The sequence below is a fragment of the Lepidochelys kempii genome, chromosome 6 (genome assembly GCF_965140285.1).
Source record: "Lepidochelys kempii isolate rLepKem1 chromosome 6, rLepKem1.hap1, whole genome shotgun sequence".
Taxonomy (NCBI): Eukaryota; Metazoa; Chordata; order Testudines; family Cheloniidae; genus Lepidochelys; species Lepidochelys kempii.
Genome location: NC_136385.1, coordinates 64,777,540 through 64,805,135, shown reverse-complemented (window position 1 = coordinate 64,805,135; position 27,596 = coordinate 64,777,540). Strand labels below are relative to the sequence as shown.

Below are 27,596 nucleotides of genomic sequence, written 5' to 3'. Positions count from 1 at the left end.
ATAATACAACTTAGCACTTATCTAGTACTATACAAATATTAATTCCTCTTGCTGAGGGGATGAACCATTAGCAGTATAAATTCAAAGCTCAGTTATTTTTTCTAATGAGAGATAGAAACAAACTAGTACAAATGCATAATGCCAACTATACAGTGAGACTGACTGGGTAAGTGTGGATCTATTGCAGTGTAATCATTTGGTGGCAATGTAAGTGATTACCATTTCCCCAGAATTACCAATGATAATTGATCCCCACTCTTGGAGACTGAGCAAAGCTATAGGCATGGGTCTAAGGGGTCAAATCTGCTAATGGTTGCACGTGTAAGTAACCCGACTCCATGCATACTCCCACTGAAGTTATTGGACCAGAGCTTCAGCTCTACCTGACACAGTGAAGGAGGGCACAAAGGTGGCCTAAGTTGCACCCAAGTGCAATGGACCCCATGAGCCTCTTCTGGTAGCTGGGCATCACCATAGGGCAATGACACCACCACAACAACATGCTCCCTGTGCTGGGTACTAAAAGGTGGATTGGCAAAGAGCTGGCTCCTTACACTAGGGGAATTCCCAGATAGCCAGTTATGTCAGCATGCTGACTGCTTTGTATCACCAGAATGGCATCCAGCAAAATGGCATAGAGGGAACTGTGGATCTTCTCCAATGGGAATAATCATGAAAGTAATGCCTGTGTGTTTGCAGGACTGGGTGTTAAAGCTGTGACAAAGTGGGGTTTTCCCCTTGTTATATTGTATGTAAGCATATGTGAGTCTTACTGTTTTGCATGAATACTATGTGTGCCTCCGTTTCCTTGTGTATTGCACCAATGCCTAGGTGATGGGGATAAGGGTGTGTGACTTTTGCTGAGACCCTCAGGGACTGGTGAGGCTGCTCCAGCTCCCTGCTTGTAAACTATGGACAGTGCCTTTCGTAACCTGAGAACCAGGAGCGGGATGCAAGCAGTGACACTTTGCCCAGGAAGTGAGACAAAGACCAGAGAAGGAGCAACGGGCATGTCAGAGGCCAGCCAGAAGCGTTGAGTTCAGTCTGCTGAGGGGACTCAAGGATGGGGGTAGTCCAGGGTGTCTGGCCCGGAGTTCCCCCAAGATGGACTTGGCTGAAAGTCACTGATTTCTGTGCTAACAAGTTCTGTTCTACACTGTGTTCCTGTCAATTAAGAAACCTTTCATTTTACTGGCTGAGAGTCCCGGCTGACTGCAGAGTTGAGGTGCAGGGTCCTTTGGCTTCCCCAGGAGCCCCGCCCAGGTGGACTCGCTGGAGGAAGCGCACGGTGTGAAAAGGGATGCTGAATGCTCTGAGGTCAGACCCAGGAAGGCTGAAACTATGTAAGCTTCTTGCCCTGATGACAGTGTGAAGCATGCTACACCAGAGTCCTGACTGGCTTCATACATAGCAGGTCCAGCACGTTTGCCTGGTGCCTCTGTGACAGGCTCATCGTGAAAGTTTATTACAAAAGAGAAACCCCAGAATTCAGGTTTTCAAGTAACAATCTGGTACACACCATTAATATCACTATCATCACAAGAACCTCAGCACAGAGCATGTACCTCAGATACCAATAGAAAATAAGCTATTCAAGGGGGTGGAAGAGTCAGGCGCTTGGAAACCAGTTTTATGATTATAATAGGACAAACCTCGATTCAAATGATAAGGTAGAGCCCAAGGCACAAGCCTGATAGAAGCTTATAGAAAACTCCAAGTAAACAGAGGCAGATGTAAAAGGAGGGTTAGAATAGAATTCACATCATTATACAGTTTGAAAGAGAAACTTCAATGATTAGTTGTAATACCTAAAATTAAATAAATATTTGCTATATGTATATATGCATTCTGGTATGGTACGATGTTTTTATTGGCACAAGTTTGCACTGACCACATTACTCATAAGAGTCAAAGGCACCCATGAGTGATACAGTCAACCCAACCCTGGGCCAAGATAAACAAAATATGATGGCAGAGTATAAAGTTTATGTCATACATCTGAGAGAAAAGCTACTGTATTTAAGATTTTTTTAAAAAACCCTAGAGGTACCATATTTCATATTCCTCCCCTTCCAGTGGACTCTACAGGCTTCAAACTGAGAGAAAACTAGAAATTGCATAACTGGACTCTGTACCTTTCAGGTTGGTCAGCTCTCCCCATGTCAGGGAACCTTGTGGCACTGGTCTGGATGGAGGATTGTAATCCTCTTCACCCTTCACTTTATAAACCAGCCATACCTCTGATTCTTATCTTCCATGGGACTAAAGCTCAGTTTATCTCTGAATAGATCATCACGGATCATTCCCTACTTAAACGTCTGTAAAGTGACTGTAAAAATGGCACACTTTTACTCAGCTACTCTGGCCCTGATTCAGGATGGCAACTAAGCATGTGCTCAAGTTCCATTGGCTTCAGTGGTAGTTGAGCAAGTGCTTAAGTAGTGCCCTGAGTAAGGATGCTTTTTGAAACTGGAGCCCCATGAGTATTCAGAAAGCTTATTTCTGTGAAAAAAATAAAGTGACGCTATTCTTTACTCCTCTTGGCCTAACAGAGCTGGAAGCGACATTCAAGCATAAATTAACACAATTGGTAATTAAGTACCAAATGTAGCGCCAAATTCTGCTTCAGTTACACTTGTGCAACCCCATTGCCTGCAACGTCTACCCCCAGTTATAGCTGCGTATCTCCAATGTCATCAACCGGTAATACATTTCCAGGTCCCCAGCCTCCCCAGTTTGAGCCTGATTTTCAAGATTGTTGAGTACCCTCAGCTCTTCTTGGCTTAAATTGGAATTTTGGGTACTCAGCAAAGGGTGGCAACCAGGCCCAAAGAGTCTCATGCTGGGCAGCAAAAAAAATGAAGACATTTCTGAAAATGTAGGGCTTCAAATATGGACTCATGAGTTTATTAGAGTTTTTTGCATTTCTAAAATAAGATTTTGGTACAGCAGAACATCCCATTTGTAAACAGCAGCAGCACATGAGGCCCCACATCTCCCGGGGTCCCTCAGCATACAGACACATTCAATTCACCAACCAGAATGCCACCCCCACTTTACTCTGGTGTCAGCAGGCCACAAGTATTATATTCCTTCAATGTCTTCATCACCAGCTTTAGAAGTGCACTTCATCTTCACCTCCTGATACATATAAATGGCTGACCAGCAGGTGCTGAGCCTCACAAACAGGTGCGTGAGGGAGTCACCACAGCCTGAGAGGAAGGAGAGATTCAGATAGACAAAGGAAGGGTGGTGAGACATGGCCATGCGATTTCCCGGTAGGGTGCCACACTTACAGATAGGGAGGGACACACATAGTACTTCAGACAGGACCCACAAAACCTAGTGCTGGCCTGACTTTAAGGTCCAATATCTCACAAATCACCAGGGATAAACATAAGGGCTGTATATACAGAGAAAGCTGGAAAGGTTAGGATATCCATCTTTCATCTCTTATATCTCTTGCCTGAAAGATGTCATCTCTAACTATGCAGTGCTTCCTAATAACATGCTGGAGCATTGATCCAGAACTGATTTAGTGGGGGGAAGTGCCTTCAATCGAGTCACCATGCAACTTTCTGCAATCTTCCTTGGCGATCTCCCATCCAAGTATTGACCATATTTTACTCTGTTTAGTTCATGAGACTTGCCAGGATCCCAGCCCAAGTGAGTAAAGAAAGAGTCAGTCCCTTCTGTTGTGGGCTCTCCTAACACATAATAGACTTCAGACCATGCAGCCCTGGCTTCAACTTAAGAGGCACAACTCAAATTACTAGTCCATTATCTTCCAACAGAGCTTTCAACGGTGAGAATTCTGTTACGCAACATTTTAACGCATGACCAATCCTATTGTCTGGTATCAATTAACCCAACAAAGCTCTGTCTCATTCTTATTAGAGTAATCATTACAGAGCAAGGGAACAGGAAACACCACCTTCCCTCCTCCAGCCCCAGCTAACCCCAAACATCTGCAATAGGCAGTGGGCTGTGTTACAGTTTTCTGTTCCCTGTTCATGGTAAAATCAATATGAGGGGCTTCCCCAGCCAATGACTGTACATGAATAGAAAACACCCTCTGCAACTAAACTAAAAAGGTCAGTTGTATAGGTCAATGCTGCTAGAAACTTGTCTCACTTTCCTGCTGAGTTCAGTGAACCACTGCCCCTTAACCTTTGAGCATGGCCAATTTTGACCAGTACGGCTAACAGTTTAACAGTCCAGAGGCTGCAAAACATGATTAGATTGCAAATACTATTTAAAAGTTTATTTAGATCTATTCAAATGTCAGAGCCATTTATTGGAAAAGTTTGAACTTCTTAATATCTTAAAATACTTTGCAATTAGTTTCTCCCATAAGAAAGCTAAGTATTAGTAGCAGCATATTAACGTTAGAGTCTAAGCTCCTTGGGAAATGATCCACATCTTCCTTCCTGCTCTTATCTGTAAAGCACTATGAACAACTAAGGTGTTACAGAAATAACAATCCTCTATTACAGATAGGGAAACTGAGGGACAGAAAGGGCAAAATTTTCAATCTTGGGTGCCTAAAGTAAGGCATTTAAGAAATATTAAGGCTTCTAAATCATTTGCCTGCTTTTCAGAGGTGCTGCCACTGTAAACAGGAACATAGGGGATTAAGCCCCCCAAAATGTAGCCATAGCCTGGATGGATCTTACCTACCTGTAAGAGATACCTGAAGTGCACATCTCTTTTTTATGCTTTGGCAACACTTGTACAGCTCATCATGCCAACAGAATCTTCCCCAAATTAACTGACTTCAGCAGTGGCTGATGGTCTGGGAGCACGTCAGAAAAATCGGAAGACTTTTTTAGGTGCCTAAGCTCAGGCACCCAAGTTTGAAATTGCTTGCCTCAGTGAACAGCCTTTGTAAGTGTAAAGCCCCTGCAGAGCCTCGGAGTGAGTTGGCCTAGGAACTGAAATATGACTGCTTTTACATGGAAGAATAAGCAAGCAATTTTTTGTTTGGTTATTTATACAGTATAATTCCTCAAGTACTCCTCCTGCCCTCCCAAGGACCACACTGAAACTACTAAATCTGACTTTGTCATCCTTGTAAATGCAGTTAAGTAAATAAGTCATTCTCTGTAAACTTGTGGTCTCAGCCTCCTAGTTGGTTTATTGCAAAATTAAAGGGAGCTCAGCACAGAGCCATCAATCAGTAACCAGAAGAGGTATAAAGCCTTTTGGAATGTACTGAGAGGGGCAGAAAAACTGTCTCATGAAATGGCTGTTTGTTAAGAGAACAGAGTAAAATTTGCCATTTGACATGCAGCATCATTTAGGAAAACTCTTATTAAAGGCTTCCTGTCGAGCTGGAAGAGCAAGCACAAAAACACAAACAAAAATCCAAAACGACTCTGTCCTTCATTAACGCATGTTCTTTGTGTTTTTTTACTGCACTCTGGCAGTGCAGTCAGAGATAAAGCGGTATAAGTGACAGTCAGTCTGCAAAGGTAGGATGCTGACTTAGCATGCTGGAGAAGGGGGACACAAGCTTTTTTAATCCCCAACATTTCAATGTTGTCCCTATCGAGCAGATCCGAGTTTAACATTCTCCATTCCTGTCACTAAAGAGGCACCTCTCCCTTGCCCTAGAGCAGACAGCTTTTAATATGCCGCATTCAAGTATAGTCAGTACTGTTTATAATGGACTTAAACAATGATGACCATTGTCTAGGTTCTGGTGGAGAATGTGCACAAAGCAGGAAAGGAAACAGCATAGTGCCAGATGGGAGCAGCACTGGGGTTACAAATGGAAAGATGGAGTGGTGACAACACTGAGGTGGGACACAGTTCAAAGACTGATGAGAACTTCAGCCCTCCTGTGGGAACCTGTTACAGCTTTTTTTCACTGTGATGATGACTAGCCTCAGCCTCTGTACAAGGGGAGCCGTTGTATCCCAGCTAGCACAGGCATTGGAGAAAGGGGATACTTACTGACGACACAGAACTCAGACTAGACACTGGATTAGCATTTCCTTCAGCTCCAGTCTCTCTTCAGGTAGAGTCAGGATTAGTAGCCATAGAGACTGTTGAAAAGTTGCCCATGACCTCAGAGAGACTTACTGTAAATCACCATATTAGCAGCCTTTCCAAAAAAACAAAAAAAAATCAGTACCTTCTGTGGAATGAAGGTGTAAGGGACATAGAAAGAGAGAAGTTGGAGTTGAAGTATCAGAACAACCAAGCAATACCAGAGTTTTCCTGAAAGAACTCAAGGGCTCAGAGTTGTGATGATGGCAAGTCATGCTGCCACAGGGGAACCCAGGTTTATGTGACCAACAGCCCCTCCCATTAGAAAGACTATGTGGGTGAGGTAATATATTTTATTGGACCAACTTCTGTTGGTGAAAGAAAGAAGTTTTTGAGCTTACACCGAGTTCGTCTTCTTCAGCCTCTACCCTTACGGTAGAGTTTAGATATCTCAGAGGAAGTGTGTTTGGGGCAGAACTGTTCTAGGGAATCAGGCCAAATGCATGTGCACTTACAGAAATAGGATTTTATGTCCTTCATATTCTCAGGAAATTTAAAATCTCTCTTGGCTCATATGAATCAAATACACATGAAAAAGCAGATTATTACCCTGTCCAAACCCAAAGCAACAAAAAGACTTTGTTTCACCACAACAGCTCAGTTCTCTTCTCCCAGGTGTCCATCTGGTCTCATATCTAATCTCTGGCCAGCCCCACTAGCTTTTCGAGAGGGATTACCATAAACTGGTTACCATACCCAAACAGTATCACCACCAATCTTGAAATTCAAAGGACAATCCCACTTTTTATGACTTGGTACTGAATTTTCATGAGATAACTTTGTATCTCTGGATCTTGACACTATACTACTGTGATGGCATAGTGCCCTGGTGCAATTATAGGAGCAACCATCTAGACATTACACAAAAAATAAAAAAATAAGAACAACCAGCCCAGGCAGATCATCAGCCAGAACTAGAGAACTAGACTGAAGGGCAAGCCCTTGAAGTCAATGGGTCTAATCACATATTCAAAATTAAGCATGTGCGTTAGTGCTTTGCTTAATCAAGGCCCAGGTTAGAAAGGGCTTTATACAGCAATGCTTTTAAGTGCTGTATTGACAGTCAATGTAGATCACAGAGGGAAGTGACAGGGGTCCTTTGCTCCTGTCCTAAGGAGCAGACAAGCTGCCATGTTCTGCAACTGTTGCAGTTGCCAGATGAGTTTAAAGGAAAGTCTGATAAACAATGCATTACAGCAGTTTTACCTAGATGTGACAAAGGCACGAGGCACACATCTGAGGTAAGTGGGTGGATATTTTAGACGTGACAAACAATTGAAACCATTGAAAAAGCTGGGGCCTCCATGCTGAAAGCTGACAAGAGAGTAACCCTCAAATTTCAAAGCTGTCTCCCTAGAAATGGGTATAATTCCCTGAATTGCAGGCACCCACAAACCAACAAAAACCAACTCAATTGCTTCCTCTCCCCGTGAGCACCACCCGTCTTGTCTGAGCTGAGTTTTATCTGTGTGTGTTTTCAGCTGTGTCTCATCAAGATAAAAAATGTTGATTAGACAGTCCAATAGTTGAGAAACAATGCATAATGAGTAACTTCTAAAGGAATTGTACTGACACAGTGGAAATCTAGCATTCAGGGCACTTTGCCCAAGGCTGCTGGGGGAAACTGATCTTATTAGACTTCTGTGATGGAAGTTGAACTCCTACTTTGCTACCACCTCTCATCCACTCAAGTTCCTCTGCTCTTCTCCTTCAGCAGGGTAATTCATAATGGCACAGGCTACTTAGAGCCACTGGACTTCATTGGGTATAAATAGAATAGGGAAGAAAACAAGGAACTTTTCAGAAACAAAACACCCAAATGGCCACTGTATATTAGCTCCAATTTATTCTGTTTTATACAGGAAAAGTACAGAGTTATGCAATTCCATTCCAAAAGACGGCTGGAGAGGCAGAGACTGGCTGCAAGTCTGTGCCAAGTGCTTAAAAATAATCACAAAAAATTAATAAAAGTTCCACAGGAAGAAAAAAACAAAACAAAACACAAAAATGTGTGGTTGTCAGGCAGCTACATGTCTTCAAGCTGAAACAACTACCACCCAGAGATAGCCCAAGGTCTTTTGCCTTTCCTCTTCTCTGAGCAAGGAACGCAGCCAACACAAATGTAACCTTCCAAATCTAGGCTCTGGCACCCCTTCATTGTGCTTCTCAAAAAGATCTATGTGCCTGGACAGGTGTCACATCCAACACGCCATGCTTCTGCAGCCTGTACAGACCTGTTTGCAGAGACATACGCAAGACATTCCCCCAAGGGCCAGGGTGGCTCAGGTTGCCAACCTGCTTTTACACCCTGCCAGTCTCCCAGAGCTCTGGGTTAGTTTGAACAGGCCTTCCCTCCCCTCTAGAAATCTCTGCAGAAGGACACAGCTTTCTGAATGGAGCTCTTTCCTTTGCATTTTTGGGACTACAATAAGGCAACTGATATTGGCCAGGCTGGAGTAGCTCTAGGCAGTCTACTTGTTGGTGGCCACTTTCACACTTTTTCCTAAAATACTTAATTAGCTTCTATCATGAGCATCTGGCTTATTGCAAAACTGATACACAATGTACTGGCATTCTTATTTGACTCTGAGAAGTGCGTGGGAAAGACACTTCCTATCACAATACACACACACACAGGATCAGAGAGGTAGAGCACAAATGGTATGGCCCAGAATTAGAATGGCTTGATTCACCTCTGTACCTCCCAGATTCTGGGCTACTCTGGGGATCAATAAGGTCTCTGGTATAAGTCAGAGCAGCCTTTGGGGTACTCTGATTTACAGCAGCTTTACTCAACTGCCTATCGACAACTTCTCCTTATGCCTCATTGTCCCTCAGCATTCTCCTACGCCAGGGAATGCCAGGGGGACAGTGTACAGTTATATACACTGGACTTAGCTGCCCCTGTGCTGTGGGCATCCTCCTCATAGACAACCCACACCCATTTACAGTCAGTGTTTGCTACTGGAGCAGTGTAAAGAAGGTGTTCAACTCTGGCCCAGGGACTAGTTTTGAGATGCGTAACCTTGTACGGTACATGTGAGCACACTCATCAGGTCAGCTTTGGGGTAGGAAACTTGGCAGAGGAGTGGGCAGGGCTAGCACAGTCTCATCTTCTGGCAGGATGTCACACGGTGCATGTGCAGTTTCCAAAATTCACAAACCGCATACAAGCTGTTGTACAATATGAGGGAAGTGATAGATGAACAGCTGACTAGCAACTCTCCCTGCTTGGATCCAGACTTAGACAATTAAATGAATCTCATGACAAAGTATGCACCACCCCGTACTCCCAATAAAGCTTCTACTACCATTCAACCCCTCTTTTTGTGTCCTGAGTCTGCTGGGTTGGGGTTCTCCAAGTTTTTGTGATAGGCAGCAGAACTCAGATAACTGTAGGGATGTTTGTTCTCCCCTACCCAGTACTGCTCTCTGCTCCTCCAAGCTGAAGTGGGCACCAACTGTAATATCAATAAATACTTCATTGTTCTGCAAAAGTTCACATTGTTTTACTATTAACGTGTCCTCATAGCCTCCCTGAAGTACAGTAGTTAAGTTCTATTTAGTCTACAAATGATGTTACGGCTTCCAGGGTGCTTTTCATAATAGGGGCTTTCCATAATGTCCTTGATGGAGGTTTCTCCTTCCTCTCCCACTATACTACTGTACCTGCTGCCCTGCATTGAAAACTGAACGCATTTCAGGGGTGAGAGAATGGAGTTCTGTATGTATATAAAGTGGTTACCCATAAAAACTTGCCAGTTGCCCTAAACAGCTAAGTAACATGACTTCAACATTTGTAGTATTCCCTACATTAAATATAGGGAAGAACAGGGAATTCTGCAAACCCCCTCTCTATTTATTTAAGGTAAGATTACCACATCTCTCTAGCCTTTTGAGAATCCATTGGGGTGAAAGGCACTGTATAAAAGTATGATTATCCCATCAAAACACCAATGATTTCCACAAAACGCAAAGAAAGTTACTAACAAAATAAGAGCTGTACAAGTGAATACAGCATCAGTCAGTATAATCAGGCCCATCTGGAGAAACAGTGTCTCTCTCTGGTAACCCCAAAGTGTTGCAAACACTTCAGCCACCATCAGCTGGAAAGGATGGAGGGTTTACCTCATTCAGTAATAGTTAGTTGTTGAATAAACATATTCTATCCAAAACCACTGTCAGTTTTGCCTCTCTCTATTCTCATGCTCAGAAATACACATGGAAGGAAATGAGAAGGAATAACAGTCAATCATTTGTATTGTGTATATGCCATATGTGTGTACCACCCTAGTAACTGGCCTAGTGAATGGGGGAAAGCAATAGACATGATAAGTCTTTTGACATACTTTCACATACCATTCTCATGAGCACCTAGTGGGGCCCTGCAGGAGTCAGTCTTGGGTCAGACCCTAGCCAATATTTTTATTAATGATTTGGATAATGCAGTGGAGAGTATGCTTATAAAATTTCTGGATGATGCCAAGCTAGTGGGAAGCGGGGCTGCAAGCACTCTGGACGACAGGATTAGAATGCAAAACAACCTTGACAAATTGGATAACTGGTTTGAAATCAACAAGCTGAAATTCAATAAAGGCAACTATAAAGCACTACATTTAGGAAGGAAAAATAAAATGCACAACTACAAAATGGGGAATACTGGCAATATTGTTGAAAAGGATCTGGGGGTTACAGTGGATCACAAATTGAATCAGACTCAATAATCTGTTGCAGTTGCAAAAAAGGAAAATATCATTCTCAGATGTATTAACAGGATGTCTTAGATAAGACATGAGAGATAATTGTCCTGCTCTGTTCGTCACTGGTGAGGCCTCAGCTCTTGTACAGTGTTCATTTCTGGATGCCACACTTGAGGAAAGATGTGGATACATTGGAGAGAGTCCAGAGGAGAGCAACAAAAATGAATCATAGAATAACAGAGTTGGAAGGGACCTCTGGAGGCCATCTAGTCCAACCCCCTGCCCAGAGCAGGACCAATCCCAGCTAAATCATCCCAGCCAGGGCTTTGTCAAGCCTGACCTTAAAAACTTCTAAGGAAGGGGATTCCACCACCTCCCTAGGTAACGCATTCCAGTGTTTCACCACCCTCCTAGTGAAAAAGGTTTTTCCTAATATCCAACCTAAACCTCCCTCACTGCAACTTGAGACCATTACTCCTTGTCCTGTCATTTGCTATCACTGAGAATAGTCTAGATCCATCCTCTTTGGATCCACCTTTCAGGTAGTTAAAAGCAGCTATCAAATCCCCCCTCATTCTTCTCTTCTATAGACTAAATAATCCCAGTTCCTTCAGCCTCTCCTCATAACTCATGTGTTCCAGTCCCCTAATCATTTTTGTTGCCCTCCACTGGACTCTCTCCAATTTTTCCACATCCTTCTTGTACTGTGGGGCCCAAAACTGGACACAGTACTCCAGATGAGGCCTCACCAATGTCGAATAGAGGGGAACGATCACGTCCCTCAATCTGCTGGCAATGCCCCTACTTATACAGCCCAAAATGCCATTAGCCTTCTTGGCAACAAGGACACACTGTCGACTCATATCCAGCTTCTTGTTCACTGTCACCCCTAGGTCCTTCTCTGCACAACTGCTGCCTAGCCATTCGGTCCCTAGTCTGTAGCGGTGCATTGGATTCTTCCTTCCTAAGTGCAGGACTCTGCACTTGTCCTTGTTGAACCTCATCAGATTTCTTTTGGCCCAATCCTCCAATTTGTCTAGGGCCCTCTGTATCCTATCCCTCCCCTCCAGCGTATCTACCACTCCTCCCAGTTTAGTGTCAAATGCAAACTTGCTGAGGGTGCAATCCACACCATCCTCCAGATCATTAATGAAGATATTGAACAAAACCGGCCCCAGGACCGACCCTTGGGGCACTCCACTAGATACCGGCTGCCAACTAGACATGGAGCCATTGATCACTACCCGTTGAGCCCGACAATCTAGCCAACTTTCTACCCACCTTGTAGTGCATCCATCCAGCCCATACTTCTTTAACTTGCTGACAAGACTACTGTGGGAGACCATGTCAAAAGCTTTGCTAAAGTCGAGGAATAACACGTCCACTGCTTTCCCTTCATCCACAGAACCAGTTATCTCATCATAGAAGGCAATTAGATTAGTCAGGCATGACTTTCCCAGGCATGACAAAAGGTTTAAAAAACTTGTCATAGAAGGAAAGGTCAAAAAAAATTGGGCATGTAGAGTCCTGAGAAAAGAAGACTGAGGGAGGCCAGATAACAGTCTTCAAATATGTTCAGGACTATTATATAGGAGGATGGGGAAATCAATTGTTCTCCATGTCCATGCTCAGTTAAAACAAGCAGCAATGGGTTTATAATCTTCAACAAAGGAGATTAAGTTAGATATTAGGAAAATCTTTTAACTATAAGGGCAGTTAAACTCTGGAATGGGCTTCCAGTGGATGTTGTGGAATCCCCATCACTGAAGGTTTTTAAGAACAGGTTGGACAAACACCTGCCAGGGATGGTCTAAGTTTACTTGGTCCTGCCTCAGCACAGGGAGCCGGATTTGATGACCTTGAGGTTCCCTTCCAGCCCTATATTTCTATGATCCTAATGTGCTGATATCTATGCGCTGCATTGCATTTATCGTGCACCTTTGTCACTCTGACCACTATTCCATCTCTGCCAGAACTACTTACATTATTCCAGACCTCTCAGGAGCTTCAGTCACCATTAAAAAAAAATTAACTTACAAGATGTTTCCGTCACTTCCTCAAAATATGAAATTCCCCACCCCACTCCAAATATCAGTGGTGCAAAGGCCAGGCAATGTTCAGTCCAGCACCACTGACATGTCCAATACCACGTGATCTATTGGGGCTGGGAATGGGAACTTTATACCACTGGAACAGAGAATTTCTTAAACTTTCCACTGAGATAACTCGCATTACTTCCAGCCTAGATATCAAAGTCCCTATAATATAAAGTTGCAATATTTTTGTGCAAAGAAAAGTTGTTTAGGTATTTTTTTCACTGCTTCCAAAGTTTCTACAGTTGGATGGTGATAACTAAGACAGCTAGCTTTGTAAGCAGAAAAATATTAAAATGTAGAGTCTCAATACAATTTTTAAAACCCTATAAAGAATTCCTAAAAGCTCTTGTCCTGCAAAATGTGTGTCATATACAGAACGTGTGCTGATGTGGGGTGTGGGGTGAAGATTTTAGTTTCACTTGTGTGACATGACTAGCTCCCCCATTTATACATAATGTGTCCATCCCAAACCCCCTAAAAACCCCCAACCCATTGCAACTGCACCACCACATGCGCTATATGCTGCATATAACACAAACAGAGGTATATAGCTGGACAGCTCATAAAAAAGCAGAAGACAGACTTGAGTATACGTGATTGCTTGACAAGCATGTCTTCTATGATATTACCCAGAGGGAAAACAGAAGTGGCCAAGTGGACAAATTGGAGGATTGGGCCAAAAGAAATCTGATGAGGTTCAATAAGGATAAGTGCAGGGTCCTGCACTTAGGACGGAAGAACCCAATGCACAGCTACAGACTAGGGACCGAATGGCTAGGCAGCAGTTCTGCGGAAAAGGACCTAGGGGTGACAGTGGACGAGAGGCTGGATATGAGTCAGCAGTGTGCCCTTGTTGCCAAGAAGGCCAATGGCATTTTGGGATGTATAAGTAGGGGCATAGCGAGCAGATCGAGGGACGTGATCGTTCCCCTCTATTCGACATTGGTGAGGCCTCATCTGGAGTACTGTGTCCAGTTTTGGGCCCCACACTTCAAGAAGGATGTGGATAAATTGGAGAGAGTCCAGCGAAGGGCAACAAAAATGATTAGGGGACTGGAACACATGAGTTATGAGGAGAGGCTGAGGGAGCTGGGATTGTTTAGCCTGCAGAAGAGAAGAATGAGGGAGGATTTGATAGCTGCTTTCAACTACCTGAAAGGGGGTTCCAAAGAGGATGGCTCTAGACTGTTCTCAATGGTAGCAGATGACAGAACGAGGAGTAATGGTCTCAAGTTGCAGTGGGGGAGGTTTAGATTGGATATTAGGAAAAACTTTTTCACTAAGAGGGTGGTGAAACACTGGAATGCGTTACCTAGGGAGGTGGTAGAATCTCCTTCCTTAGAGGTTTTTAAGGTCAGGCTTGACAAAGCCCTGGCTGGGATGATTTAACTGGGAATTGGTCCTGCTTCGAGCAGGGGGTTGGACTAGATGACCTTCTGGGGTCCCTTCCAACCCTGATATTCTATGATTCTAAGTTTCCTTTCCTGACAGAAACAAAAAAATGGTCTTGCTGGTTAAGCTATTCTGGGGTTTCATCAGAGGCATTTTCTTGAGGTTCTTTGGCTTATTTCTAACTCCATTATTAAGAATCACAGTTAGTTAGTGCTTTCCCAATAACACTGGGGCTTATGTTTTTTTTAAAAATGACAACCTTCTATTAATTAACTCGCCAAGCAGATAGCTAGTCCTTACTCTGGAAATGTAAATTACCCCAGACCTCTGAAATTTAGAGCTTAGGATGGAAAGTGAACTTAGAAAAATGCAGAGTGTCATTTTTGTGCTCAGAATGCAGCATGACATTTCCCCTTTTGGTTTTCCTCTTGCATAATAAAATAAAAATAGCATTTGAGATTGTCTGAGAAACAGTTCAGAACCATAAAAAAGATGTGCACTAGCTACCTTCTCACCCCTAGAGGTGACCTCTACAGTCACTGCAGTAATATATGCATGAAGAGCAGTGTGGGTGAAGCATGCATGGCCACTGCCTGTACTGAACCTGAAGGAATCATAGAATCATAGAATATCAGGGTTGGAAGGGACCCCAGAAGGTCATCTAGTCCAACCCCCTGCTCAAAGCAGGACCAATTCCCAGTTAAATCATCCCAGCCAGGGCTTTGTCAAGCCTGACCTTAAAAACCTCTAAGGAAGGAGATTCTACCACCTCCCTAGGTAACGCATTCCAGTGTTTCACCACCCTCTTAGTGAAAAAGTTTTTCCTAATATCCAATCTAAACCTCCCCCACTGCAACTTGAGACCATTACTCCTCGTTCTGTCATCTGCTACCATTGAGAACAGTCTAGAGCCATCCTCTTTGGAACCCCCTTTCAGGTAGTTGAAAGCAGCTATCAAATCCCCCCTCATTCTTCTCTTCTGCAGGCTAAACAATCCCAGCTCCCTCAGCCTCTCCTCATAACTCATGTGTTCCAGTCCCCTAATCATTTTTGTTGCCCTTCGCTGGACTCTCTCCAATTTATCCACATCCTTCTTGAAGTGTGGGGCCCAAAACTGGACACAGTACTCCAGATGAGGCCTCACCAATGTCGAATAGAGGGGAACGATCACGTCCCTCGATCTGCTCGCTATGCCCCTACTTATACATCCCAAAATGCCATTGGCCTTCTTGGCAACAAGGGCACACTGCTGACTCATATCCAGCTTCTTGTCCACTGTCACCCCTAGGTCCTTTTCCGCAGAACTGCTGCCTAGCCATTCGGTCCCTAGTCTGTAGCTGTGCATTGGGTTCTTCCGTCCTAAGTGCAGGACCCTGCACTTATCCTTATTGAACCTCATCAGATTCCTTTTGGCCCAATCTTCCAATTGGTCTAGGTCCTTCTGTATCCTATCCCTCCCCTCCAGTGTATCTACCACTCCTCCCAGTTTAGTATCATCCGCAAATTTGCTGAGAGTGCAATCCACACCATCCTCCAGATCATTTATGAAGATATTGAATAAAACCGGCCCCAGGACCGACCCTTGGGGCACTCCACTTGATACCGGCTGCCAACTAGACATGGAGCCATTGATCACTACCCGTTGAGCCCGACAATCTAGCCAGCTTTCTACCCACCTTATAGTGCATTCATCCAGCCCATACTTCCTTAACTTGCTGACAAGAATACTATGGGAGACCGTGTCAAAAGCTTTGCTAAAGTCAAGAAACAATACATCCACTGCTTTCCCTTCATCCACAGAACCAGTAATCTCATCATAAAAGGCGATTAGATTAGTCAGGCATGACCTTCCCTTGGTGAATCCATGCTGGCTGTTCCTGATCACTTTCCGCTCATGCAAGTGCTTCAGGATTGATTCTTTGAGGACCTGCTCCATGATTTTTCCAGGGACTGAGGTGAGGCTGACTGGCCTGTAGTTCTCAGGATCTTCCTTCTTCCCTTTTTTAAAGATTGGCACTACATTAGCCTTTTTCCAGTCATCCGGGACTTCCCCCGTTCGCCACGAGTTTTCAAAGATAATGGCCAGTGGCTCTGCAATCACAGCCGCTAATTCCTTCAGCACTCTCGGATGCAACTCGTCCGGCCCCATGGACTTGTGCACGTCCAGCTTTTCTAAATAGTCCCTAACCGCCTCTATCTCCACAGAGGGCTGGCCATCTCTTCCGCATTTTGTGATGCCCAGCGCAGCAGTCTGAGAGCTGACCTTGTTAGTGAAAACAGAGGCAAAAAAAGCATTGAGTACATTAGCTTTTTCCACATCCTCTGTCACTAGGTTGCCTCCCTCATTCAGTAAGGGGCCCACACATTCCTTGGCTTTCTTCTTGTTGCCAACATACCTGAAGAAACCCTTCTTGTTACTCTTGACATCTCTGGCTAGCTGCAGCTCCAGGTGCGATTTGGCCCTCCTGATAACATTCCTACATGCCCGAGCAATATTTTTATACTCTTCCCTGGTCATATGTCCAACCTTCCACTTCTTGTAAGCTTCTTTTTTATGTTTAAGATCCGCTAGGATTTCACCATTAAGCCAAGCTGGTCGCCTGCAGGACACCCAGAGGACTGCACACTGCAGGGCTGTTTGGACCAACATTTCACTGGACCATGTTAAATTCAATTGAAAGGTTGCTAACAGTGAAATATACAGAAAGAACTTGATTCAGATTCCACTGAAGTTAATGGGAGTCACTCCTCTGACTTTCAGAAGAGGGGTCTATAGGAATGATTAGTCTGTTCAACTGACATATTAAGAACTAATATATAATGACTGAAAAGAACATAAACCTTATCACCTTTATTTAGTACAACATATACCTCTCTGAATACATACCTGCATGTCTTTTTTTCTTGTCTTTTCTTTTAAGACACTGAAACTACAGCAAGTTTGGGTCATGAGCTCTGGTAAAGTAACTATGTTGCTGCAGTTTTAGGGATGCTATCCTTTAGAGCAGGTGTTCTCAAACTCGGGGTCGGGAACCCTTAGTGGGTTGCGAGATTATTACATGGGGGGGTTGCGAGCTGTCAGCCTCCACCACAAACCCCGCTTTGCCTCCAGCATTTATAATGGTATGGAATATATAAACAACTGTTTTTAATTTATAAGGAGGGTTGCACTTAGAGGCTTGCTATGTGAAAGGGGTCACCAGTACATTTGTTTGAGAACCACTGCTTTAGGGTAACATTTTGTGATAGTGCTAGATATAGGATATTTCAGAATTCCAAAGGGAATGTGCACTGGGAATTAAATTTATAGGGCCAAGTTCTGCTCTGGCTCTAATGGGGTTGCACAGGGTAAACATCAGAGCAGAACGTCACCTATTGACTCTCTTGCTGCATATCTTACTAACTATGTTTAATGGCAGCAGTAAAAAATGTCTGGCATTTCCTTGTTAATAGACTAGGCTTTTGCAGAGTTGCAGGATTGACTGCTCAAGGCTGCTAGCAGTGTATTATATAATTTCTTTTGTTTGCTGCAAATTTGACAGGATAGCGCTTTTCATTGGCCTCCACTGCATTTGCTTACTCCAAGGTCTTCCTCACAAAATCACAACACAGTTAGATTCAATTGGCAGTCTCCGCTCAGAAGAGGCCCAGCACTGGACTAGCAAGAGATGCTGCCTGTTACCACTCAGGTCCATTGGTTAAGTTTTGTGGGGGTGCAGGAGTAGAAAAGTAAATTATCCTGTAAATCAGGAGAATTGAAGTGCACTGGTAGACCTTCATGTAGCCCCCATGACTGGAACAGCAAGTTGTGCTACCTGCCAGGAGGAATGTAGTGTATTGACAAAGATGTGTGGAAACCCAGCAGTGGGACAGAAGAGGGTGCCACAGGTCAGGTTTGAGGCATACTGGCAGAGAGGTGTAGGAATCCAACACTGGAATAGTAAGGGGGAGCTGCAGGTCAGGACTGAGATGTATGGGCAGACAGATACAAGTCATCAGCACTGGAATAAAGGAAGTGCTGAGAGTTTAGTGGGGTGCATTAGCAGAGCAGTGTGTGTAACAGCTTGAACAGCAGCTGCCTGACTACATCTGAGTCTAGCTAAAGTTTATCATGAAAACTACATTCACATCAAATGTTTAGCTATGTGCTAATTTTGCAAAATGCCTTGTATGATATAAGCATTGCAATTTCTGCAAGCATAATGGCAATTGCAATAGATGCTTCAAGCTATCCTGTCTGTTTTCCTGAGATCATCAAAACAAGAATCAACTAGAAAACTGTTTGTTGGAATTAATAACACTGAAAAATCCCTTTAGCCATTGGTTACTCCCCAGGATTATTAAGGACAACCAACCTACTGTAGTTTGTTTTACCTTTTTCCTGCAAACATTGCCACATTTTGTTGCGTTTTGTACAAACCTGACCTGCATAGTAACTGTGTATGTAGCGATCAAAAAGATGTATGTAAATTTATAAGCACATGGAAACAGAGAGGGAAGTTTGCTATTTCATCTTTAACACACCTATCCAGAAGAACATTTGATATGTATCTGGCTATAGAATTTAGGCCAGGATAAACAGAAGAGCTGATGTGCTGGGGAAAACATTTTGATATTCTTTTTTAAAATTACTCAGTTTATATTTCATAATGAGCCAGGTTAATCCTAGCTCTTACTCCATGGACTTGAAGGGAGTTAACCCAAGGAAATGTTTGATCCATTGCTTGTCTCTCTCTGCTTTCATTCTTTATTATTAAAGACATTTGCAAAAAAAGAGAATCTTTGGTTAGAGTTCATCTTCTCCTATTCCTGATTCTTCACCTGAAGCCATAATCTAGTAGTGATAGGAGCAGTCTGGGAGTCAGAACTCCTGGTTCTAATTCTGGTTCTGACCTTGAGCAGCTGTAGCACCATGAGCAAGTCACTTAAATTTTGTGCCTCAGTTTTCCAAGCAGGGCTAATACTTACCACACAGGAGTATTGTGAGGCTTAACAGTTGATGTTTTCAAAGTACTTTGAAATCTTTGGGAGAAAAGGCCTGTACATGGTGTGACAAAGTTCATCCTCTACCTTGGTGGGTCTTGTGCTTATTGGCGGATTTGCTCGCCTCAGAGATTCATGGCAGCCCTCAGTTGGGCTGTTTTCGTGAACCCACAGTTCAGGTCAAGTCCTCCTGTTGTCTGATCAGGAGTTGGGAGGTTTGGGGGGAACTCGGGCCTGCCCTCTAACCGGGTTCCAGCCCAGGGCCCTGTGGAATGCACCTGTCTAGAGTGCCTGGTTTGGTTGAAAACACATCCTGGTATCGGTTGATCATCTCAGTTACCTCCTTCTTCTGGTTTGGTGTCAGATCAGTGAATATCCTGATCTGCTCCTGCATGTTATTTCCCTGGATCGGGGTCTCTTGGGCCACTACGTATGCCTCTCGTTGGTGCCAAGGCTTTAAGAGGTTAATGTGATTCATTTGTTCTTGTTCCTGGCGTCCTGGCTGCCGCACTTTGTACATTACTTCCCCCACGGGTTCAACCACCTCATAGGGTGCCTGCCATTGGGCCAAAAGCATGCTTTCTGCCGTGGATACCAACATCATCACCCGAACACCTCATTGGAACTGTCGGACTTTTGCCTGGCAATTGTAATGGGTTCCCTGGGCCTCCTGTGCCTTTTCCAAATGTTCCTGTACAATAGGGGTGACCCAGGCTATCTGTTCTTGCATCTGCAACACATGATCAATTATATTTCTCCCCTCATTGGGTTCCTCTTCCCAGATTTCTTTCACGATATCTAATATGCCGTGGGGGTGGCGTCCGTATAATAACTCAAAGGGGGAAAACCCAGTTTAGGCCTGAGGTACCTCCCAGATTGCAAACATAAGGTAGGGTAGTAGGGTGTCCCAATCCTTCCCGTCTCGACTTACCACTTTCCTTGTCATTGCCTTGAGGGTTTGCTTAAACCTTTCTACCAGCCCAATGGTCTGCAGGATGATAGACTGAAGTTTTCAGGATATGCATATAGAGCAGCATACAGAGGTCCTTCATTCACTTCGACATAAATGGGGTACCTTTCTCTGTTAATATCTCCTTTGGTAGCCCCACTCGAGCAAAGATGCCCACCAACTCTTTAGCTATCGTTTTAGAGGCCATGTTCCACAAGGGGACGGCTTCTGGGTAGCGAGTAGCATAATCCAGAACGACAAGTCTTCTCCAGGGGTCCCATTAAGTCCATGGCTATTTGCTCCAAGGGGACCTCTATGATGGGAAGGGGTACTAAAGGTGCCATCAAGTGGGGACAGGGACTGTGCAGCTGACACTCTGGGCAGGATGCATGAGTACCTTCATGTACTCCGGGCCAGAAGAATCATCACAGGACCTGTGCCAGGGTCTTCTCTACCCCAAAATGCCCCCCCCCCCAAAAAAAGATGACTATGGGAAAGACTTAATACTGCATTCTGGTGTTTTTGAGGTACTAGCATCTGCTGTACCTTCTGCCCCTGTACTGGTGCAACCCGGTATAAGAGATTCTTCTTCATTATGAAGTAGGGTCCTGGTCCATGGGTTTTCCCTTCCACGGGGACCCCATCTATTTCGGTCACCTCCTTCCTAATGTGGTCGTACCTTGGGTCTTCAGCCTGGTCCCGTCCAAAATTTCCTCTCTCGGGGCTAATCTGCCCGAGATCTAGGGGGCCAGTCTCTGTTGCCTCTTCTGGTTCAGAGGCATTCGGCTGTGAGTCAGACTCGGGTGCTTCTCCCTCCTGGGTGGCCTCCTTTTCAGCTGCTCGGGTCCACCTACCTATGAGAGTGACCCTCTGGCTTTGGGTCAGTATTCAGGTTCCCAATGCCTTAGCTGCCCTCCTTTCCCTTTTCGACTTCCTACCCTGTCTGGGAGTGGAGAACAAATCTGGGGATATTTCAGAGAAGATTGGGGGTTGACAGTCTACTGTGGATGCCTCACTAACTTCAGGGTTTCCCCCTTTCTCCAATTCCCCTACCGGGAGTAAGTCTCCAAACCCTGGGAAGTCCCTCCCTATGAGCACTGGGTATGGGAGTTTAGGGACTACCCCTGCTGCTACCTCAGTAGTGTTCCCCTGAATCTCGATTTTTACTGGGATGTTGGGAAATAACCAACTGTCCCATGGACACATGTTATCCCCGTACACTTAGCCCACAGCAGCTGACTACGCTTCACGAGCTTCCCCGAGACAGGCATGATAGCACTCCCCGAATCAACCAGTGCTGTGGTCTCTACCCCATTTAGCTTCACTGATCTGGTGAACATATGTGGGGTTAGTGAGACCCGCACAAGGTGGATTAGGGAGCATGAGTCTGCCCAGTTCCCCAGGTTACAATGCATAGGCTCCTCAGCATTGGGACACTGTGCAGCTATGTGTCCCCACTCCCCAGAGGCGTAACATCTGTATGGAGCCCTAGACGTTCCCCGGACTCTTAGTTTGGGCAGTCTAACATCATGATCCTCTTCCCCCTCAGTGCTCTGACTCTTTGTGGCTTCTGGTGGGCCTTCAGCCCCTCTCGTTTTCCACCTGGGCTCTCCTGGTGGCCCAGTCACCTGAGCTCTGGGGCTTGGTGCTGCTCGTTTAACCTGGGGTGCTTCTTCCCTAAATGGTCGGGTCAGCTCCCTCACCATCCTTCGCCACTCTACCAGTGTGACAACCTCGTCGTAGGTGGAGGGGTCGTTCTGGCTTACCCAGGCGCGAAGGTCTGGCGGTAGTCCTCTCATGTACCGGTCGATGACAAGAACCTTTAGTTTCTCCTCCGGACTCTGGAACTCAGTTCGTAACCACTTTTGTGTGAGATGGATGAGGTCATATAATTGGGACTGAGGGGTTTTGTTTTCCTGGTACCTCCACTCATGATATCGCTGGGCCCGCACTGCGGTTGTTACCCCAGATCTGGCCAGGATCTCTGTTTTCAGCTGGGGGTAGTCTGCCGCAGCCTCTTCAGGTAAATCATAGTAGGCCTTCTGGGCCTCCCCACACAGGAATGGAGCGAGGATGCCAGACCACTGTTCTTGGGGCCAAGCCTCCCGCAGGGCTGTCCTCTCAAAGGCCAGGAGGTACGCCTCTATATCATCCTCCCACGTCATTTTCTGCAACCAATTGCTGGCCTGCATGACCTGCGTTCCATCATGGCCACACTTCACCTCTGTAAGGGCCTTTACCTGGTTTATCAGTTCCCAGTCTTGAGCAGCCTGGTCCATCAGCAGGCGATTAGTCTCTTGCTGCAGCCGCACTGCCTCCTGTTGGGCAGCTGCCTGGACACGGATAGCCTCCTGCTGGGCAGCCGTGGCTTGTATCAGTGCCCACACTATGTCCTCCATTGTGGTGGGGGAAAAAAATAAACCCTCTCCTCCTTTTTTTTGTGTTTTTTTTTTGTTTTGTTTTTTTAAAATCACCCTCCTTCTTCCGCCGCGCTGTGCACACCAAATCCCACTTTTGACACCAGTTGTGACAAAGTTCCTCCTCTACCTGTGTGGGTCTTGCGCTTATTGGAGGATTTGCTCACCTCGGAGATTCACGGCAGCCCTCAGTTTGGCCGTTTTCGTGAACCCACAGTCCAGATCAACTCCTCCTGTGTCTGATCAGGAGTTGGGAGGTTTGGGGTGAACTTGGGCCTGCCCTCTATTTCGGGTTCCAGCCCAGGGCCCTGTGGAATGCAGCTGTCTTGAGTGCCTCCTGGAACAGCTGTACAACAGCTACAACTCCCTGGGCTACTTTCCCATGGTCTCCTCCCAACGCCTTCTTTATCCCCACCATAGGACCTTCCTCCTGGTGTCTGATAATGCTTGTACCCCTCAGTTCTCCAGCAGTACGCCTTCTCACTCTCAGCTCCTAGTGCCTCTTGCTCCCAGCTCCTCATACGTGCACCACAAACTGAAGTGAGCTCTTTTTAAAACCCAGGTGCCCTGATTAGCCTGCCTTAATTGACTCTAGCATCTTCTCGATTGGCTGTGGGTGTTCTAATCAGCCTGTCTGCCTTAATTGTTTCCAGAAATTTCCTGATTGTTCTGGAACCTTCCCTGTTACCTTACCCAGGGAAAAGGAACCTACTTAACCTGGGGCTAATATATCTGCCGTCTATCACTCTCTTGTAGCCATCTGGCCCAACCCTGTCACAAAGGAGAAATTACTCTTGTAATCCCCTCAACATGGTTGATGTGGAGGTGTTTTTTGTAGTTTAAGCAATAGTATCCCAGTACTGTATGTTCTGTGGGTGTAGCTGCAGGCCTTTAAGCACTGTAACAGAAGTTCTTAACATCTTTCCCCACTCCCTGAAATGTGCAGCATAGACTCAGTACCACCACTGCATGTATTGGGGGTTGGGAAGGGAAAATGGAGAAAATTTGCCTTTGGCTTTGTACCTTTCTGCTCTAGCATGGGCACATGGCTGTGAAATGTTAGTTCCTTATTAAAATAATATTAGGGTTTTTTTAATGTAAGTTTTAGCTTGTGGTTCTGACTTGGTGAATTCCTTCTGTGGTTCTCTTGTGGAGGGTGTTTTGGAGAAGCGTTAACTGTTTCGCAAGGCAGGGAGGAATTTGGGAGTTCCAGGGTGGTGAAGGTTATGAAATAACCAGAACCAGTGTGAGGCATAATAGCTAGAAGAACTGAGTGAGTAGGGCAGAGAGGCACAATTCCTGGTTTCTAGTCTTAGCTCTGTCACTGATTTATTGTGTGACCCTGTGAAAGTCATATCTTTTCTGTGCCACGATTCACTTACTTGTAAAATGCAGACAATAGTTACCTATCTTCCAGGGTCCTGAAGACTGAAATGGGCCTGATTTTGACCTCACAGCAGTTTTATAGCTATCAGGCTAGTTAAGGAATCAGTTGCAGATGGTGGGGGCAGTGTGGGAGAAGACTGCATCCCATTGCAGAGAGAGGGGGAAAAAAAATCTGGTATTCCAGAGAGAAAAGCCCAAATCACAACACCAGACCAAAACACCCTGGAAGGCTTGAGGAAGCTCAGATTCAGATGTGAATTCTAGCTGACCTCTTTAATAGGCTGAACCAAAATGTCAGAGGAGAATCATAGAATCATAGAATATCAGGGTTGGAAGGGACCCCAGAAGGTCATCTAGTCCAACCCCCTGCTCAAAGCAGGACCAATTCCCAGTTAAATCATCCCAGCCAGGGCTTTGTCAAGCCTGACCTTAAAAACCTCTAAGGAAGGAGATTCTACCACCTCCCTAGGTAACGCATTCCAGTGTTTCACCACCCTCTTAGTGAAAAAGTTTTTCCTAATATCCAATCTAAACCTCCCCCACTGCAACTTGAGACCATTACTCCTCGTTCTGTCATCTGCTACCATTGAGAACAGTTTAGAGCCATCCTCTTTGGAACCCCCTTTCAGGTAGTTGAAAGCAGCTATCAAATCCCCCCTCATTCTTCTCTTCTGCAGGCTAAACAATCCCAGCTCCCTCAGCCTCTCCTCATAACTCAACTTTCCCAAAGTTTGGATGTTTGAATCAAGATCTAAACTCTGTGGCTTGGAGCTTCCTTATAAGCATTTTGAGAAGTGTAGGGAATATTGATGCAGAAATTGAGGCAATTGGGGGCCTAGTTTAAGGAAGATCCTGAAAGCTAGGAGGGAGGCTTTGCACTGGACTGTTAAATGGACAGGAAGCCAGTGGAGCCTGATCACCTGGAAACATGAACATGTCATACCTGAAAAGAGACCAGCTGTTATATCTTGTAAAGACAGAATTTACAATGCTAAGAGACCACTGCAGCCTAGGATAAGAGATGCAGGGAAGCATGTTAGCACCCATTTACAAATCCCTACTACAATCTGGTTGTTTCAGAAAATATGTTCTGCTGTTCAGGAAGACTGGTGCCAAACATAAATGGGAACAGCAGAATGAGCAGACCTCACTTCAATTAATAGAGCACTTCTAGGACAAGATGGGTCATCAGGCCCTATTGCTGGAGCCACAGAAAGTGCATGGAGTTCCAGAGACTTACTATCCTCCTTACACTGTGAGTAACATGGCAATAAATAAAAGATTTGTTCTCTGCAAGAAGCCATTTCTCCCAAAATACCAATCTGTTGAACTTGATGAAAGTGTGCCTGTTATGGGCAGTAAAATAGCATGGCATGAGGCCACCACAGAGGTCTATGAATGACTGTGTAACAGTCACCAACAGGATTATGAAGAATTTCAAAGTATGGTAAACTTAAAGCTACTGAGAAAAGCACCAAGAATAGATCTGGGCCCAAATCAATTATCTAAATGTCCTTGAACTTGCAGGAAGTTTGGCTCTCATTTAGTAAAGATTTGAGACTGTAAAGTTCTTCCACTGTATGAGAGAGATGAAAACAGTCCTGCTTGGCATTGTCTTCTAAATGTATCCATTATATTTGACTGAGGAATTTTTGTTTTAAGTTAAACTGTGTTTTATCAAAGACTAGGTATGATAAGTGAAACTAGATAACTGTTCTATCATCTTATAACAGCTGCAGTTTCCAATCTGAGGCAGATGAAACAATTAGTGATGATATCTGAAGTGTACATAATTTCTGGATAATAAATGACAATCTGTGGGTCCCTTGGCTGCCCCTCAGGGCATCCTCCTCCTCCCAACTAGTCATATATTCCCAAGGAATATCATGCATTTAATTGAATGTTCCTTAATTGTTTCCTTTGTCTGAAAAAGAAACTGAGGGCACTTTGACTACCTGAATGCATCTGTTCAGTTTCACTGTCTCTTTTGCAAGTGCCTCTGCTTAAACACTGTTGTATAATTTACAGTACATGCTCCCCCACTAATCAAACTGTTACAGTGGCAAAGGCTCTCAGGTCTGAGCACAGAAATGGAAGCCAAAAACTCAGGAGTTCTAATTATGTCCTTGACACCCTCTGAGATCTTGGTACTTAGTCTCTCAGTGCCTCAGTCTGTGTATCTGTAAAATAGGACTAATGCTTACTTCAGAACACTCCTGTGTGGTAAGCAAGTGCTGAGTAATAGCATGTCCCTATACCAAGTGCTGAGTAATAGCATGTCCCTGTACATTAGAGAGGACTGTCTTGTAATTCCCTATGAGAAAGAACAAAACAAACACTGCTGTTACAAACCTCTCCTAAATCAAGGAATTGCATGCTGTACACCTTCCCTAAAATGTGATTTTATTGCTGTTATAAGATGAAAATTACATGGATTGTATTAATGCTGCTGTATTTTCAGCTGGTGTATACAAGGTATTTCTTGAGCATTAATGCCTTGTACATTAGCCAGATTATGTTAATTGTCTCTCAACATTCCCGTTAGCCTGTAATAATAAACAATGGGCAAAGAAAAGTTAATCCACAACCAAAACATTTTAATGAGCCGTACCAAAGAAATGTATACAGCTCCATTAGTTCTTGCCAGCTTGCGACTGCTGACATGAGGATAAGTTTAACATGGAGCATTGTCACATGGTTTGTGACAGGGGATTATTCCAGAAAATTTACTGGACTAAAAAATCCCCCATAAGATACCATCAATTCTGAATAACTTATAAACTGAGTAAGAACAGAACACAAGCCAATTGTCTATCTAAGGCATCTTTTTATTTGTATTGCATCGTGTAAAATAATTATTTGACAGGTCAATTTTTGAATTACTCAAATACAATGATACTGTATTAGTCTTATTTCCTATTCCCCAGATCATGTTGGGAAAGGAATGCATTCTTTTCTAACAGCCCTTTTCTTCCAGCACAGCCACATAAAGTCTCAAGTCTGACTGTGCTATTCAGACAGCCAGAACAACTTAGGTCAGCTGAGTTGGGATGTTTTCCTCTATAAACTCTCTTCATTTTAATCCAGAGCTGTCAGCTAAGAGATAACAACTTCTTCCCCATATGGGGACGAGGTGGTGTTTAACTGTCCCTTTCCCATGTAAGGAGAGAGCTGGGGACAGGGAATTGGGGCTAGGATAGTGCAAAGCTCAGATGTTTCAGTTCACCTGGCAAACTTTTCCTTGATTTTAGTCTGTGTTGCTTTGCACCCTCTGGATTTCTCTAAGAGTTCCATTAAATGAAGCTGGAAAATTCAGCCAAAACTAAGGTTTTGCCTGGTTTTGGGCTGAGACTATATATCAGAAAATTTTGGAACAGAACAGACAAAACCCTTCTTCCGCCAAACAATCTTTAGCACACCATGCCATACCCTTTTATGTCTTTTGGGGGTAAACTGCAACCTTCCCCCACCTTTGATGTCTTTGGGGGACAATCAAGTAGCTCTTTCCTCCCACTGGCATGTTGGGTGTTCAGCTGATAGGTCCTTCAACTCCCCACACATTCCTCATAAACATAATCTGAGAAGCAGGCAGTTTATCTCCAACATCACTCTTCAGTGT

General features: G+C 44.5%; 1 protein-coding gene across 6 annotated transcripts in view; it reads right to left on the bottom strand.

Annotated features, from left to right (window-relative positions):
• Positions 1-27,596, bottom strand: part of RAD51B (RAD51 paralog B) — a 713,264-nt gene that overhangs the window by 319,841 nt on the left and 365,827 nt on the right. The gene's annotated exons all lie outside the window — the stretch shown is intronic.